This window comes from Chroicocephalus ridibundus, chromosome 1 (genome assembly GCF_963924245.1).
Source record: "Chroicocephalus ridibundus chromosome 1, bChrRid1.1, whole genome shotgun sequence".
NCBI lineage: Eukaryota > Metazoa > Chordata > Aves > Charadriiformes > Laridae > Chroicocephalus > Chroicocephalus ridibundus.
This window is the reverse complement of record NC_086284.1, coordinates 188,919,383-188,935,555: the sequence shown is the minus strand read 5'-3', so window position 1 is coordinate 188,935,555 and position 16,173 is coordinate 188,919,383. Positions and strand designations below refer to the sequence as shown.

The 16,173-nt window shown below is 39.1% G+C and overlaps 1 protein-coding gene across 1 annotated transcript in view; it reads left to right on the top strand.

Annotated features, from left to right (window-relative positions):
* The window catches only part of CNTN1 (contactin 1), a 259,935-nt gene that overhangs the window by 67,127 nt on the left and 176,635 nt on the right, over nucleotides 1-16,173 (top strand). The window contains exon 2 of the mRNA XM_063323139.1: nucleotides 12,670-12,715. The gene's annotated coding sequence lies outside the window, so the exon portion shown is untranslated. The remainder of the gene's footprint in view (nucleotides 1-12,669; nucleotides 12,716-16,173) is intronic.

The window sequence follows — 16,173 nt, the reverse complement described above, 5'->3', positions numbered from 1 at the left end:
ACCTTGTACATTTCATTTCCGTCTATACCACTAGAATGTTTCCTTCCTTTGGGGTAGGCAGGTGTCAAAGTATAGAGCACTATCTAGTTTATCCTGGGGCATGGGGCAGTCCCTTCATCAGAGAATTATTCTGGATCTTACGTTTTTATTACTAAGCTGATGATAAGTCCGCATCTATATACCATAACATTAAGCCACATATTTTGATGCTTTTACTATATTGCTTCAGAAGGGAGATGACTTGATAGTATAACACACCCTCTGATGGATCCAAGAAGGCAGAGGACCATGTAGATCTGATCTGGCTGCATGCCTAATATATGGATAGGTTTCTTACAACTGAATAGAAAAATGAGGAGATGGACTGTTAGGGATGCTGTGGTAAACAGAGTTAGAGTTTTCTGGGCCTAGAGTGCCTATTATGCCAAACCATGTGAAATGATACATACTGGTTCTACAGAGGAGACTTTGGCTCACTAGGCACCAAGATAAAATCATTAAATCGTTCAACATGGAATATGAGCTGGTATCTCAGAAATTGGGCAGTAAGGAAAGACAGGATGTGTTTATTATTTATGACATTTTAGACTTAGTGGAAACATTTTTTGTTTTGTGTTTCTTTTTAACATCAAAAATTGTCTCTGTGGAAGGGCCGTTTGATCAGGGAGCGTGTAATGGAACAGAAATGGTTTTAATTTTAATTCAGACCGAATCCAACCCAAGTTATCAGTATCGTACCAGGATGAATATCTGACATTTAGAGACAGATAGTCTATGTGACAGGAATTGGTGATTTAGTTCAGTTCTCAATGGACTAATTTTACATAAAATAATATTTTCACTAATTGATTCATTTCAGAGAAGTGAAAAAACATGGTAATTTGGCCTTATTAACCCAAGAAAAGCAGAGTTACCCTGGCTGTATATAAATGTGAGATTTACATTAATACCATGGCAAAGAAAGCCCATGACATGCTAAGGGTTTCATCAGAGTTTTCCAGACAAATATTTAATGAAAAAAATAATCCTGTGTGTTGGTTAGCCTGTTTTTAAGGAAATGAGACTTAGGCCGTTGTTCTGTGCACTCACCGGTGTTTCTCTGGTAACTTTTTGAACTTATTGTGCAATTTCTAAGTCAAACTTGGTGAAGGGCTGAAATGTTCCCAAATGCCTGCAACTGGCCTCAGTAAGGAGAAGGATTCCCCTTGTGGTTACCTGTTCTGCTGGGAGCACACACACCTGCAGAGCTGGGTACCCCATCTCTGGGTCTTAAGCAAGATATACGACAGGTTATGGGGACAGTCTAAGCGGAGGGCTATTTACACAACGTGGAGATCAGTTGTAGGTGCCATGGGGTGGTGTATGATCCTGCAGGGCAAGGGAAGGAGCTGGACTTCTTACGGAGGCAGTGCAGGCAGGTGGTGTTGTAGAACACATATATGTAAGGCTTCTTCAGTCTTCTACTCGTGCAGCAACTTCTGTCACTCTACAGGCATTTAAATAAATGCAAAAAAAATTTTCCAAGTATTTTCTGTTTTACTATGCACAGTTGAATCGTTAAGCAATGTGGAAACACAAGTCAGATATAAAAAAAAAAGTATTTACTTGCTAGTGCAGCTAGAAATATACATTTTTCCTGTCCTTTTTTTACAGGTACTTTTTCTTAGTAAAGATGATAAATGTCTTAACAGTATTTCACAAATAAAAATGAAGTACCTTTAATGTATCATGCTTTTAGATGTTCTGTTCAGTGCCATGCACAATAAATAAAGACTAATACCCAGGTTTGTTTGTTTGTTTCTTTTCCGCCCTCCCTCTCTTCCCTCTCTTCCCTCTCTTCCCTCTCTTCCCTCTCTTCCCTCTCTTCCCTCTCTTCCTTCTCTTTCTTTTCTTTCTTTTCTTTCTTTTCTTTTATTGCATACCATTTAAACAGTAGTACATTTACTCCTGAGGCTTGATACTTGTGGTAGTGGTATTTTGAATATCCCATCTGATTTTGTCACAGAAACAAACTAGTACCTTGAGGATTGCAGAATTAGTAGTGATTTTTCTTTTCATCTTCCAGTTTGAGTTCTGAGACTGAATAAGCTATGTATCATCCTGCTACCTGGCAGAAAGTTTAAGGCAGTCGTACTCCGTTTATACCCAAGGCATGACTAAAAATTGTTTGGTTTTCCCAAGGAGCAGATATAATGTGCTTCCTTGTTTCTTAAGTAGAGCTAAATCCGGATCTCTTTTCAGTTCTCGGGCATGCACTGAGTAGCTGAAAGTCCTGTGATGAAGAATCACATCATTGTTTTAATTGCTGTTCTGCATGATAGAAACAAGGGCAGATGCAGCTCCTTGCTCTCCCCAGTAAATCCAGGCCTGTGGAACATACTTTGAATTGGTGACAGTTTTATGTTCTCTGGAGTAGAAATGAATTACTCTTTCTAGACCAGATGAATTAGAGTTTAGAAGGTAATGCAGGCTGCCTCTGAAGCCCAGAAGTCAGCAATCAGAAAACTTAAATGATGTAGAACTCGTAATTTTCTGCAATCTTTCTTTCTATTGATTCCACTGCTAATTAAATCTGAACCTTTTGGCAGTTCTCAGAACATTTTTATCAAATTCTACAGTGATGATTTGAAGGTCTCCACGTCCAGAGGTAAACAGGGTTTTTACCATAACTCTGTCTGAGTGGATTTAATACACTTTGCTAACATTATTCTCGAGGATAAAAGATGATTTCTTTCTTTTACTAACGGAAATATTTCACAGGTCTTTGACAAATCTAAACTTGGAGGCCCTTGATAAATCGTTTGAGCTTGGTCCACTCCGGCAAACCTTTTTGATTTGATGCTTTTCGTTTTAGCAAATGCTTCTCTTGCAGCCTTTTCTTTGAACTGTCAAATTATCTTTCTGTGCAAATATAGTAGTGCTACAATGCATGAGAATGAGTGAATCAGTAAATGTTTGATTTTTTTTTTTTTTCGCACTTCCTTACATGTTTTGTCTGAAATAGGAAAGCACTTTTCATATCTAGCCTTAACTGAGCTAGCGATTGCTGTGGTCAGTGGTGAAGAACATCCTTTGTAATGAATGCTGGGAATACCACCCTCAGCTACAATATTGGTACCTAGCACTTAGCTATGAATGGCACAGAGGGAACTTTCTTGGTTTTCTGGTGTTTGATCAGCATTAAAGTAATGTAGAAATGAGGGAGTTACAGTTTAGTGTGCTACTAACCTGTTTCCTGCCAAGACATTTGCTGGAATACTGCATCTCACACACACAGGCAGTTGCAAAGAGACTTTTTATGTTTTCTAGTGCTATAGTGTGGGGCAGGATGGTGATTTACATAGCTAAAGTTTATGTTATCACATGGTTTCTGGAGCAACACTAGCAAAACCAACTTGAAAAGTATCTAGAACAAAGGGTGGTTTACTCAAAAAGAAGAAACTTTGTGTTGTCTTTGTCAAATAGCAAGCATCTTTGTTTTTCCTTTTTTAACCTTTCTTTTACATTTACAGCAAAAGATACTCATACGTATACTTAGCTTGCCACAGGCAGATCTTTTTGTCCTTGCCAGAATTGATTTCTCTCTTGCATCAAGAATGGTTTAAAGAAGGAGATTTTGAACAGAATTTCATACTCTCCGCTGGGTAACATCATTGCCTGATAGTGGTAAGTTAGGGATTTCCTAATACATGGAGAGGATCTCCTGCTGTGTTTTTTGGACTAGACAATATGCTGTTCAAATGCAAATTGTGTATATTATTTTAATAATTATAATATTTTAATATATTGGAAATCCTCTTAGCAACACTACAGCTAAATTAGTGGTGGAACAATGATATAAAATGAATGACTTGCCATTGGAAGTGGAGGCACTATCTATGTTCTGTTCATATACGCTCAATTTCTGAAGAAAGCCTAAATAAGATCCCAGTCCTGCAGGATTATTTCTGTGAATAGAGTAAATCTTTTCAGGATAAGAGCCTTTGTAATTTCTAGTTGAGGAACCGTATCTGCCTGTCTGCTTTGTGATGCACCTCCACTATGAATGCATAACTAATAATACTCAGTTTTAATTCCTTGCAAAAGCAGTGACTCTAGCTTTGTCCATGAGTTAAATCTGGAATAAATGGGGAGCAGGCATTGCTGAGGCTTTTAGCACATTGATAGCATTCTCTTTTGCCCTGCGAAGTTGCCTTGTTTACAGCCTGCGTTCGCAACAGACTTGCCTGTGGAAAGTCAAGAGCTTGGATCTCCACTGCTCACAGATCTAGTTCCTTTGCAGTATCTAATGAAACGGCCTGCAGGTAGTAGAAGATGATGAGATGTTGACGTGATGAAGCAATGCAATTTTAAAAATTGCTTAACCTCGTAACTCAGTGGTGGCAGCTGGAAGCATATTTTCCTCTTGCCTGTTGCACGAGCTCTGATGAATGCAAGGCTCTGGTGCTGTGCCCAGGGCTGCAGGTGTTGTGCTCCTGTTACAGGGAGAGGGAGGGAGCAATGAGTGATATGTGGAGCTGAGTTTATTTTTAGGCTAACTAAAGTCTTCTAATCAAAGTACAGCTGTTATGTTAGTCCAGCTCCATCATTATGGTTAATAATACAATTAAGACATGGACTTTCTAGTACCTGTTCCCGTCTCTGGTGTTACGCTCACCCTTCCAGCATCCTCTGGGTCCCTGTGCTGATGGTGGTGATACTTTTCAATGAGAATCGAGGGGACAAATGACTGAGGTTATGGTGAGTCATTAGCATGGTGGCTCTAGGAGGAATTTCATGCTAGCAGTGGAGAGCCCTTACTGCCTTCTCCTAAGTCCACTTGGAGATGTTTTTACAGGTTTTCTAGCACAGTTGGCTTACTTCATTGATTCCCAGTTCCACACTATGCTTGTTTCTCTGTTTGCTACCGCTAAAACTGGTTTTGCCTGACTCACTCCTTTACACAGTGATTTGTATTTACAGGCTGATGCCTCTGGTATTTTCCTATGCTGCGCTTAGAGTTTGGTTTTATTCTAGGGTTACAGATAATTTTGTGATTTTTCGTGATCCTACAGTTAATAGCTTATGGAGAAGTTCAGGTTTTGTTTTCATAACCCTTGGAAATAGGAAAGAAATTTGGAATGAAAGAGCTTTCTGAATATTTAGCTTGCATCTGATTTTTTATGTTAATGCAGACTTTCATGTGAATGCAGCTTTTTTCAAGTGAATCTAAGCCTGGCTTTCAGCAATTGAGCTTCGTTAGGTTAACTCGCAGCTTAAGGAAAGCTGGTGTGACTTCTACAATAGCTTCCGCCTGAAAGAGACTTGATGGTGAGGTCTTCTGGCCCGACAGGCATACTAAAATAATTCCCTGTAAGAGGGTTTTGAACAAACTCCCTACTCCTCCATGAAGCTGTGACAGCCTGCAGAGCCAGGAAAGGCGAATACACCAGGTAGGTTTTGGGAGTCCCTCCTGGTGATGGTCTGTGTTTTACAGTAGGTGGCAGGGAGCCAGTACTCAGTCCCCTCTGTCGTCTTAAGGATCCATCAAAACTAGGGCATGTCCATGGTAAATAGATTCAAATCAAACAGGTGCTCTGAGAGCAGTAGAGGTTTCCTGGGGGAGGGTGAGGTGGGCACCCTCAACTCTGTGTCTGCATCACAAATCTCGGGCGGAAGAAATTAAACTTATACCCTGTTTTTTTCTTGTTGCTGTGTGGCACTGATGTAAAGCTCTTTCTGAAGTAAAGAATAAAAATGACACCCTGTTTTCCAGAGTTGAAAGATGACAACTTAAATCTCACATTTGTTCACTTTTACTGCTGATCATTTTAGTCAAAACATTCACTGGGAGGTTCTTCCTTGTAAGAGACGGATACTATCTGGGCGGTACCTGCAAAATGCTTACCAAGACGAGCTGTCTATTCCTTTGCTCATGGAGATTTTCCCCAGTCAGATAATACAGTATGCGTTAAAACTCCAGTGATTACCCTTCTAAAAATGTCTTTGTTAAAATAGACTCTCTGATGATTTACCTGAACAATACGTTTAATAAATCATATTTTGTGTGTCAGGTTATTTTTCTAGATTTGGTAAGCTTATCCTTGAGGTATTTGCATGGGGTTTTTGTTAATTTTTAATTTTTTTTACTTTCTGGGTGCTGGTTCTTAAAGTTTCCCTCTTCAATAGTAATTGTACAAGAATTTTAGATTTTACCCATTAAAAGAAGGTAATTTGGGTGAGCATACTTCACCAAACAATATTTATAGCTCTACGTAAAGTTTCTTAAAGAATACTGGTTTTGAAAGGATGACTGGTGAAACAGAAATATTTTCAATATTCTCAGAATTGTATATACCAGTTGACCAACCCGTTTCTTTTTCTTAGTGTGCATTTTTTTTCTTCATAACAATTTTGCATCTCTTGTCAGAGTAAAGAAACCTCGATTGCAATGTGTCTATAAGTCAGCAAAAATATGTATGTATGGGAGTGACATGTTAGGTGTATATGTATGACTCCTACCTGCTTCAGGATTTCTGTGTTGAAATAATACACGGTTTAATCAAGCCAGATTATGCCATAGCCTCTTAAACCACAGCTACATTTGAGGAACTCATTTTTGAAACTTTCAGGAAAAATATTCTAAATTAAATAAATACATATTTTTCTGTCTTATTTTTTAACTGATGAATTCAGTTAACAAGAACACATTTCTTATAAATGAATGAGGGATTCACTACGAGGGATTGCATGTTGGGTTTACCTGCATATTAAATAGATTATCAAAATGCCATTTAAAGGTTGAAGAGAAGATTTTCTAGGAAACAGAAGTTTCTAGAACTTCCTGGAAAACCTGAGTGAGGTCTTTGGAAGACGACTTGGTCAGATTTCCAACTTTGCTGACCTCTGTGACTTGCCTGTTTTTCTGGAAGAGTAATCGCTTGCTTGTTCCAGACAAAACCTCCATACAAGAAATCCTGCCACAGGTGAAATCATTTGCTGATTTCCTTTGGCAGGGGCAAGAGACTCTCTTCGTGTTCCTGTTCCTTCTGTTCCTCAGCAAATTCTGAAACTGTTCTTTAAGACACGCAGCCTCCATGGAGCAGTTATTGCAAAAGGTTGTTTTGACTCTTTGTGACTGGTGGGTGTATTACCATTATAACTTCACTTGCCTTCAGTAAATTCAGATAGAAAAAATTAACATATGATAAATTGCTTTCAAAAATACCATGTTAGAAGAAGATAATCTGTGCAGCAGAGCAAGGCACTTAGGAGTTAGAAAGCATCCGCTGTGGTTGCCCATGCAGTGAGAGTGAGTAGACAGAAAAGTTGTTCTCCAAGGGGCTGGGACTCTGCTCCTCTGCAGGAACTATGCCTCCTTCTTCCGACTGGAAAGTCAGAGAAGGTCTCCCAGAGGGGCTTATGCTGGGAAAGGAGAAGGGAGGAGATGGCACAGTGCTTGGGGTGATGGTTTAGGCAAGGCGTGCCTTATTGGGTGACTCTGTCTCCAGCCCCAGCACTTCCAGACTGCTGCCTGACTGTCCTGCTTCTGGAACCAGGGTTGGGCTGTGAGAGTGCGCTGATGGGTTTGCAGGCTCACAGTCTGGTGGGGAAACCTACTTTGGGTTTTCCAGTGCTACCTCTGTAGCATTTGCGGAAAGATCACAGACAGTAGGAATCTGTGTGTTCTATATTTTGTAATTGTTTTTTTCTTTTACATGAGGAAAGCATTTGCTAAAGCAGCTTCCTGACATCCAAATTAAAAAAAAAGAAAAAGGATAAGAAGGGAATAAGCTCTGCGTGTGCGTTACAAATTGCTTAAAGGACGGGAACTAAAGTTAGGCAGATGATGTAAAATTCGATTAGCATCCAAACCAACCATTTAATTTATAATTTTCTGACAATGTGAGATGAATTTATGAGTGCTTTTGACTGGTGTCTTTCTTGTGTGGCACCTACGATTTTTTAGGTATATCTTTGACATTACTACCCAAACTGTAACTTAAAGAGGACAAAAAGGGAAGATTTCTTAAATACTACTCTGTTTCTGTTTTCAAGCCACAAAGCTGGATCTTTCATCTAGTGTTTTGTACTATTTTTGTGTTGGTCATATCTCCTATGTTTTACTGAAGCTATATTCTTGCTGTCACTATGAAACTATATTCTTGCCTATTGTTTGTGTAGTTCAAGGGGTACTCATTCTGGCTTCTCTTCTTGAGTAATGCATAGACGGGGCAAGAATTAGCTTTACTTTTTTTTGAAAGATATGGAAGAACTTTTATACATTTTTGAATATAGCTTCTTGTTCACTGTAATTTTTGAGCTTTTTGTTAGCTTCATTTTCTATCGTAAGTGGTAAGAGCAATTTGAACTTTCTAGCTATTATAACAGACTACAGAAAGAGCTAAGCTACATAATCTTTTTTACAGTTTTCAAGGTTTTTTTTTTTTGTGAAGGGCTTGTGGGAAAGGCCATATGCGTTCAAACATGAAAACAGATACTTAAAAGGATTAGGTGAAAAAGCAGAGGAGGGCTCCTTTGGAAAGGAGGCAAATTAACAGCTTTGACAAAAGCTACTAGAAAAATGCCAGAGGTCCATACCGTTCTGAGTCAGAGCTTAAATCTGAATGCAATTTATGCCTTTAGAAATGCTTCGTCTAATGGTTGGTACTAAGGTCATTTTTTTAGCGTGACAAACTAGTGTATTCATTTTCAATTGAACCTTAATATCTCTAGATAGATAACACCTTTCCAAGCTCTTTGGAGCTTGGAAAATCTAAGCTCCTTGACATGCACAAAAATCATGGCATTTTGTATTTATGCAGGACTCTGAATACTATGTTCTCATCCAGAAGCCATTCCTAAGTAGATAATAGTATCTTTCTGATATAAACAAATCAATCCTCTTTCAGTTTGGTAAAGTTCTCATTTTCTCCATGTTTATTTTCCATGAGTGATGTTTTGCATGCCATATTCTTCCTATAGTGTCCTCTGTAATTAATTTATATATATACAATAAGTATTAAAAAAAAAAAAGCTGTTTTCTGAGCAGAGGTTAATTTATAATGAACCTTTTTGCCATTGCTGTGCACAACCAGTGCCTGGTGCTGAACTGGCGGGTCCCTCTGATAAGCAAAGACCACAAGTGGCTTTTTCAAGAGCTACTTCTGATGGCTTAGGCATTATTGAATTCAGCAGTAACACTCCTCCATCGCAGCGCTCTATTGCCTCACACTGTGGTTGAGGCTGAAGAAGTGAATTTAGATCTGCAAAGATGATCTAAAATTCTCTGTGGTTGTCTATAAATTTTCATGTATGGAGATTCAAGAAAATTACTTCATTATCTTTTACAGCCCACTGTGAATGGGAAAAGTGGGATAAAATTGAAAAAAAAAATAATCTTCTGCCTGTCTTCATTATGTTATGAGCTGAAATAATCAAATCACGTTTTTGAACACCTGATGCAATATTGTCTGCCTGTTCTCATAAAATGAAAACATCAGGTGGAAGTATCACAGCTTTCCCAGATGACTCAGTGGCTCAATTCATGTCAATACATATCAATAGATACAAATAATGACATTTCCAGTGTCGTTGCTTGGATATGAAAGAGTATATGAAAATACGCTGTGAAGGTTCTCAGAGTGGTCTGTGAAGACGGCTTATTTTGTCACCAGGAATGAATGCTGCTGGAGCATCTTCATCCATGCACTGTGCCTGTGGCAAGCACAGAGGTCTGAGCAGCGTCACCTGCCACCCAGGAGCGAGACAGGACATCCCCTGGGATGTCACTGGTCTCCAAGCCTGGGTATTGCCTGGGCACATTCAAAGTGCCAGCACTTGCCTGGTTTGTTGAAAGGGGTTTTTAATAGGTGTCAACAAATTCTCTTTCTGGAGAATAAAAGACAGAAAAATACTCAAGTTTATAGGCCTGTCTCCCTTATATTTGTGGGCAACAGGCCTACAGAGCTCTTTCACTTTTAGACCTCTCTGAATCTGTGTTTGGTTTTACTGGTGTGTTTTTTTCTCTCTCATTTAAGTCGTGTAGAGTACAGCAGAGCAAAAATCCTTCATCCTGTTTCCTACATTCTGTCCATAAGCACACAGCGCTCACCATTGTACAGGTCAATACACCGAGCTAGAAGGGCTCCTCTCACCCTGTGTCTATGATGTGTACTGTGTTCTTCAGCAGATTAGTTTAAAAATTATGATGATCCTACACTAACTATATAAGCAAGAAAGATTACCATTTTGACTATTCCTGGATGTTTAATCTTTTCCGCCAATAACAGCACCATTGCAGATAATCCATGTTGTGTTCTAAATCAAAATGACACAATTCTCTGCCCCATAGTTTTTCTGTAGTCCCTCTGCATTTCACACCTGGAAAAGGCATTTCTAGTTCCCTAATGTCCATAGTCTGTCTTTTTATTTTAGCAACTGCCTTGGTTTGACAGGCTTTTCCACAATACATAGGTTTCTAAAGGTAAAATTAAAACTTCAGAGGTGAAATACTCACAAATGATGGAGCAGTAATATCCAGAGTTACTGGTGAAAGGGAAGGAAGGTGTTAACAGCTATCACAGTTTATCTCTAACCAAGGGTTGCCCTGTTGTGGAAGAAATTAATGTCTGTTGATTTCTTTAAACCTTTCTTTGCTTCCTACGTTGCATAGCAGTTGTAAGCTTCAGTTGAAAGAAATGAATGTAAAGCTATTAAGAACAAGTGCAGAGTTTGGTGTAACACAGATGGATCCTGGAAAATAATATATAGAATATTATAGAAAGACTATTGCATAGCACTGTTAGGGTGTTGCGCTGCGGTGGGGAATAGCTCTCAAGCCTTTACTTTAGAAAAATACATTGTGAAATTGACATTCTTTAAATGCTTGTCATTTCAGAAAACCATTCAGAACCTTGAGGTTGGTTTTTCTGTGTTTATTTTCCACCCCAGCTAATACATTATGAAGCAAACATGTAAACCTTCATATTAAGTGTTGGGAAAATGACAGAATATGTTGCATTATCCTGATGATGTACTCAATAACTTCTTACTCCAAGAACTTCCTACTTGAGATGTGTTGCTTGAAAACCAGTTTTCAGAGTTATGAAGACTTATGACCATGCAAATATGTACTCAGCAAGGGAGTGAATGGAGACTGAAATGTAGGCATGACAAAGTGAGTCCTTTTGGCTGTGTGGCTCTTGAAGATTAGTTTGAATTATTTTTGTCCACAGATTCTCAGGAGTAGTTTACAAGGAGGTAGAAATAATACAAATGCTCCTTATAGATGGGGAATATTCTGATATTCTGTCCAGGTCAGCAGCAGCAGAAGGATTAAACCCCAATGTACACTTACTTTATAAGAGGGAGAAGGGATGAGTCTGGAAGTACAGTCATTGTCTTTGTCCTCTCAGCACAGTGAAAAGACTGTGACATTAAACTCACGGAGATGAGGTGCCACAAGAAAGTTGTGTCTCTTTACGTAGACATGTGGAAAGAAGTAGAATTACACAACGTAATGAAGCCTTCGAGAAATTACTACGTTTCCAATCTTGTAAATGGTCATCAAATCACTGAAGAGCAGATCTGATTTTGCGTTGCAGTAAATCAGAGCACAAGAGAAACAGAGTAGTGAGCATACCTTGACTAAGCTACCGATAGTAGTACAGCTTTGGAGCCTGAGTACTTGAGTCTTTTATGTCACCCATGGAATTAGCAATTGGACTTTATGCATCTAAAAAATTCTGTACCTCCCATTCATATACTTAAATCATTGTCCATTTGGCTATTAATACAACTTAAAAATTCTTTGTATAATAGGGATGAACTGCAGTTACAAAAGGAAATACAGGTATGGGGGTGAGCTGGAAATCCGTTAGTTTATGCAGCCAGCTTCTGAAGTGAGTACTCTATTATATGATGTGTTTGGGTTGCGCTAGATCTTGGCAGTGTTTGAAAAGTTGGAAGCAGTGCCAGTGTAGTGTAGTTCCTACCTTGGATCCACTGATCTAGGCGTATAGTGGATATTACACCCAAACTGCTAAGAGAGGAAATGGAGATTTGGAGGTAATTTGACAGTATCTGCAGCTGTGATTTGGAGAAGGTTTGAGAAGAAGAAATCAAAGCAAAAACTGAGGAAATATTTTTTTAATCATTCTGGAAGGGCATGCCAAATTTTGCTGGATGGAGGCAAATATAAGGAGGCATCAGAAGAGGTACTATAAAGGGAAGAATTAAATGTGTTAGAGAAAGCAGGATTTTGGTGGTGGTATACCAGCATGTATCTGAGTGGGCATCTCAGTGTAAAATACTGCAGGAGAGACCTCTAGGATCACGTTTCTGTGATAAGGTATTAATGACTTTAAAAATAGCTAAATGTGCGCCCAAGCTTATTTTTAAAGGCATTCTTTAATAGCTTGTATATCAAGTAATCAGGAAAATTAAAACCCCACTAGCTCACTCGGCTTTTAAAGTTTAATTATGGTGGGATTTTATTAATATGTCTTATCTTTATGCAAGAAAGTGACTATCTGGAAACCCACATGTTTATGAATTTCAGGAAACATCTGGGAAAAGCTGATTATAAGAGAATGTCACGAAGGTATGCATAACAAATGCTAACAGAACTGGTAACTGAAAAATTGAGAGTTGAGCAAACAACTGAACCCCGTCTTTTTTGAATTCTAGATACTGCCTCTGGATCTGCATTGAAAAAGACTCCACCTTATTAGAGGTTGGTGACTTTTCTCTTTTCAGTTCTCACATCCAGTTTTAAAATAATTATTTATTACCATGTTTAAGTAATGAAAGGAAAAATACGAGCTTCTTATTAGCAAATGATTAGTCCCAGTGCAATGGAAAAAGTGGTAAAAACATTGTTAATTCAGAAATTTATGCTGAACTAATGCACAGAAGCAGTGTTGTGCTTTTGATCTCATCAGCGTGGTTAGTTTTTAAATGTTAGCTATATGGAAATATAACAATTTAGCATTCGGTGTGCTGGCAAGGTTTTTTGATTCAAGTGCTTCTCTGGTTTGAATTGATATTTGATATGTATATCCATCAGTTTCTGTTGGAAGGCTGGAGTACTCTGTACTTCTGAGTGCCATGAAAACCACACCCAATGAGCTTTTTGTATATATAATACAGAAGCATAAGACCTGATCTGTATTTTTGTTGACTCTTCAGAAATGACCTATTGGGTTCTACAGTGTGTATGTGTTTGCAACATGGAAGTGTTACCCACTAATGGTACCCACTGATCAGGTTAGAGCAGGCTAAAGAAGCCCTTCCTGACCTGGCTCTGGATATACATATTGCTGGGCAATTGGAAGCCATAGCCCAGTGATGACTGTATTCACTATATGAAGGTGGACCAACTTTGGGCTACCTATAAAGTCATGTTGCACTGCAATAAGCAACACTGCGTGCCTCGGATGATGCTAGTCTGGTAAGATGGACAGCTGAAATAACAGTGGCAGCTGAGCTGTGTGTAGTGATTTCTGATCCATCTAGCTGCATATAGCAGTGTGCTTAGATTTTCATTAGGGGTATGCAGGCATTATTTATCCCACCTGAAGGTCACTTAAAGAATGCATTAAGTTAATGTATATTCCTAAGACTGTCATTCAAGTGAGAACATAAACAAGAGACATTTTAACACAATTTTGGAAATGGTTTTCAGTGTATGGTTTGGAATGCGTGAAATGAGATGCACTATTCTGTTGTAGAACAGGACCAAAGGAAGTCATGGCTTCTAATGGCAAAACATGGTTCCTTAGCTTAAAGTTATTTAGCACTGACATGTTAAACTTCTTTGTCTTTTACCTCCTATAACTTCATTAATTTTCTGCTGCTAGTCAAGGAAGGCACCATCTCAGAGTAGTACTATAGTGAGTCCTGTGGATATCTACCTCTAGCCCAAATTGTTCTGGGAGTCTGAAACTTGACGTCTTTGAATGATATATTGAAAAACTGTTTTGTTGAATATTTGTGTAGTACTGAACACAAGGGATTTGTGCATTATAAAGAAAATAACAATAATTATTCTATGTATTGTGGTTTTTTTGTGAAATGCCTCCTTGCATTTCTATTTTGCATGCTGCTTCAGTTAATTTAATGAACAAATTAATGTAGATCAAACTTAATTTTGTAGTCTTCGTTAGCTAACCTCTTTGAAAAATAGTCCAAAATCTGTTTTAACTGTTTAATTCATTCTTATAGAGTCAAATGTTTAGCTGTTTTGTCTGTTTCCAAAGTACAATGACTTGACTTTTAGTATACCGTATTGTTCAGTGCTAGTGAAATGGCATATGTTGTAGGCATGATTTCAGACATGATTTCTACCCTTAGAAATAGTGTTTTTCAGATCATGTCTTTGGACCTTGATTTATCACATAATCTCTGGACGGAGCTAAATCTTCTGTTCACTGGCTTTGTTTACATACTAAAAAGCTGATTTCTACACTAACAAAGACATAAGTGCAGCTTATTAGTAGTTATTTGTGATTCCAGTGCCTGATTAGAGTTCCTGAATGTCAGTGAGTGTTTTTCCATTTGGATGATGAGTATGGGATAAAGCTCACTTACCCCTTACTGAGTCTGGGATACTGTTACACTGTGCTTAGCTTCATACCAGACTGTAATAGTTCTGCTCCTTACAGAAACTGTGCTTAAGCTCTTAATTTGATTTACAGGTATAGGTGGAGCTTCTTATCAGCCAGATCTGACAGAGCTATTAGCCATCCTTGTGTGGCAATGTGGGAGGAGAGCGCGCTTCTCAACCTGTAGCAATGCACGCTGCTGCAAGCAGACTTTCATAGGGGTTCTGTCCTCTGCTTATTACATCTTATTACAACTTAGCACATCTTTTTTTTTTTTCTTGGGACAAGTGTTCATGAGACAGATCTTTCATTCCTGAAACTTGCTTTGTATCTGAGATGAGGTCCATCAAATGCACCTTTTCTGTTTGAGAAAGATTTTATCCACCTTTGTTGCGCTGTTCCTCACACTCAATTTTCCGTGTACATGTCGTCATACTTTCCTTACCAATAAGCCCATAATTGGCATGGTACATGCTGTTACTTTCTGATTAAAGAACGACAATTCTCCCGCTTATTGTTCTGTACGAATGAACTCGTGATCCCAGGAGCAGCTGGATATACCTGATGCTTTTTGTTTTCATTTGAAATGGCCACAGTCTCCTGCTGTTTCTAATTTATAACTGCCATCAGTTAAAGATGAATATTACTTTTATTCTTTGGCTGAAAAACAAAAAAAAGCAAAATGAAGGACAAAGAGCCTTACGGAGGAGTGGGAGGTGGAAGTGCAGGAGTATGCACTTCCCTGCAGTGGCAGATAGCGTTGCTTATTCTCCCACTGGGACATCAGGTAGGGCTGTGGGTCTGTGCAGCTGCAGCAAGCCCACAGGTCAGGTGTGATGTCTTACGTGCAATTCCCCAGCCAGAACTTTTCCCCGGGGAAGGAAGCAGCTGGGAGTAAGCTGCCTGTCTCCTGCATGGCTCTCTCCTGAGCTCCTGGGATGCGCAGAGGGAGCAGTCCACATGCTAAGCGTATAATTCTGATCACCATCTTACGACACTGCCTGTCATGTAAAATGACAGGCTGGGGGGAGGGCAGTGCAGCCGTAATGCGACATTGCAGCCTCCCTTTTACTCTCTGACCTTATGGGATTAGACAGCCTCGGGAAGGATCTGCCAGTTGTTGGTGTGTGGTTCAGGACGGGGGGAGATGCTGAGCCGTGCTGAGCTGCAGCAGAAAAGTGCTCTCTGGTAGGACTCGACGCTGAGAAGGACACCGTTTGGCTGCAGGCAAGCGGCACAAGGTGCCCACTGTGTGCCTCTTCCACCGTCTGATTCAAAGGCATGATTCTGTGATATGACCAGGCACGATGACTGTCATGTATTAGAAGAGAAAGTTGAGAGGCAAGTATATTTTCTGGTGGGTATTCAGGAGGAGTAAGGGCACTGTGTTAATTGTTGCATCAGTTGTAGCATCTCATCTAACAAAGTTCTTTGAAGTATGCTATAAGCTAATTAAATATCCAGATACTAAAAAGTAATGCTTTCCATATATTGTTGTATTTCTACGATGCAATGCAGTTCCTTTCGATTTAAAGTAAGGTTTGCAAGGCCCCAAAGTGTGAAAGAGTTAGATCTGTGCTTGGATGTA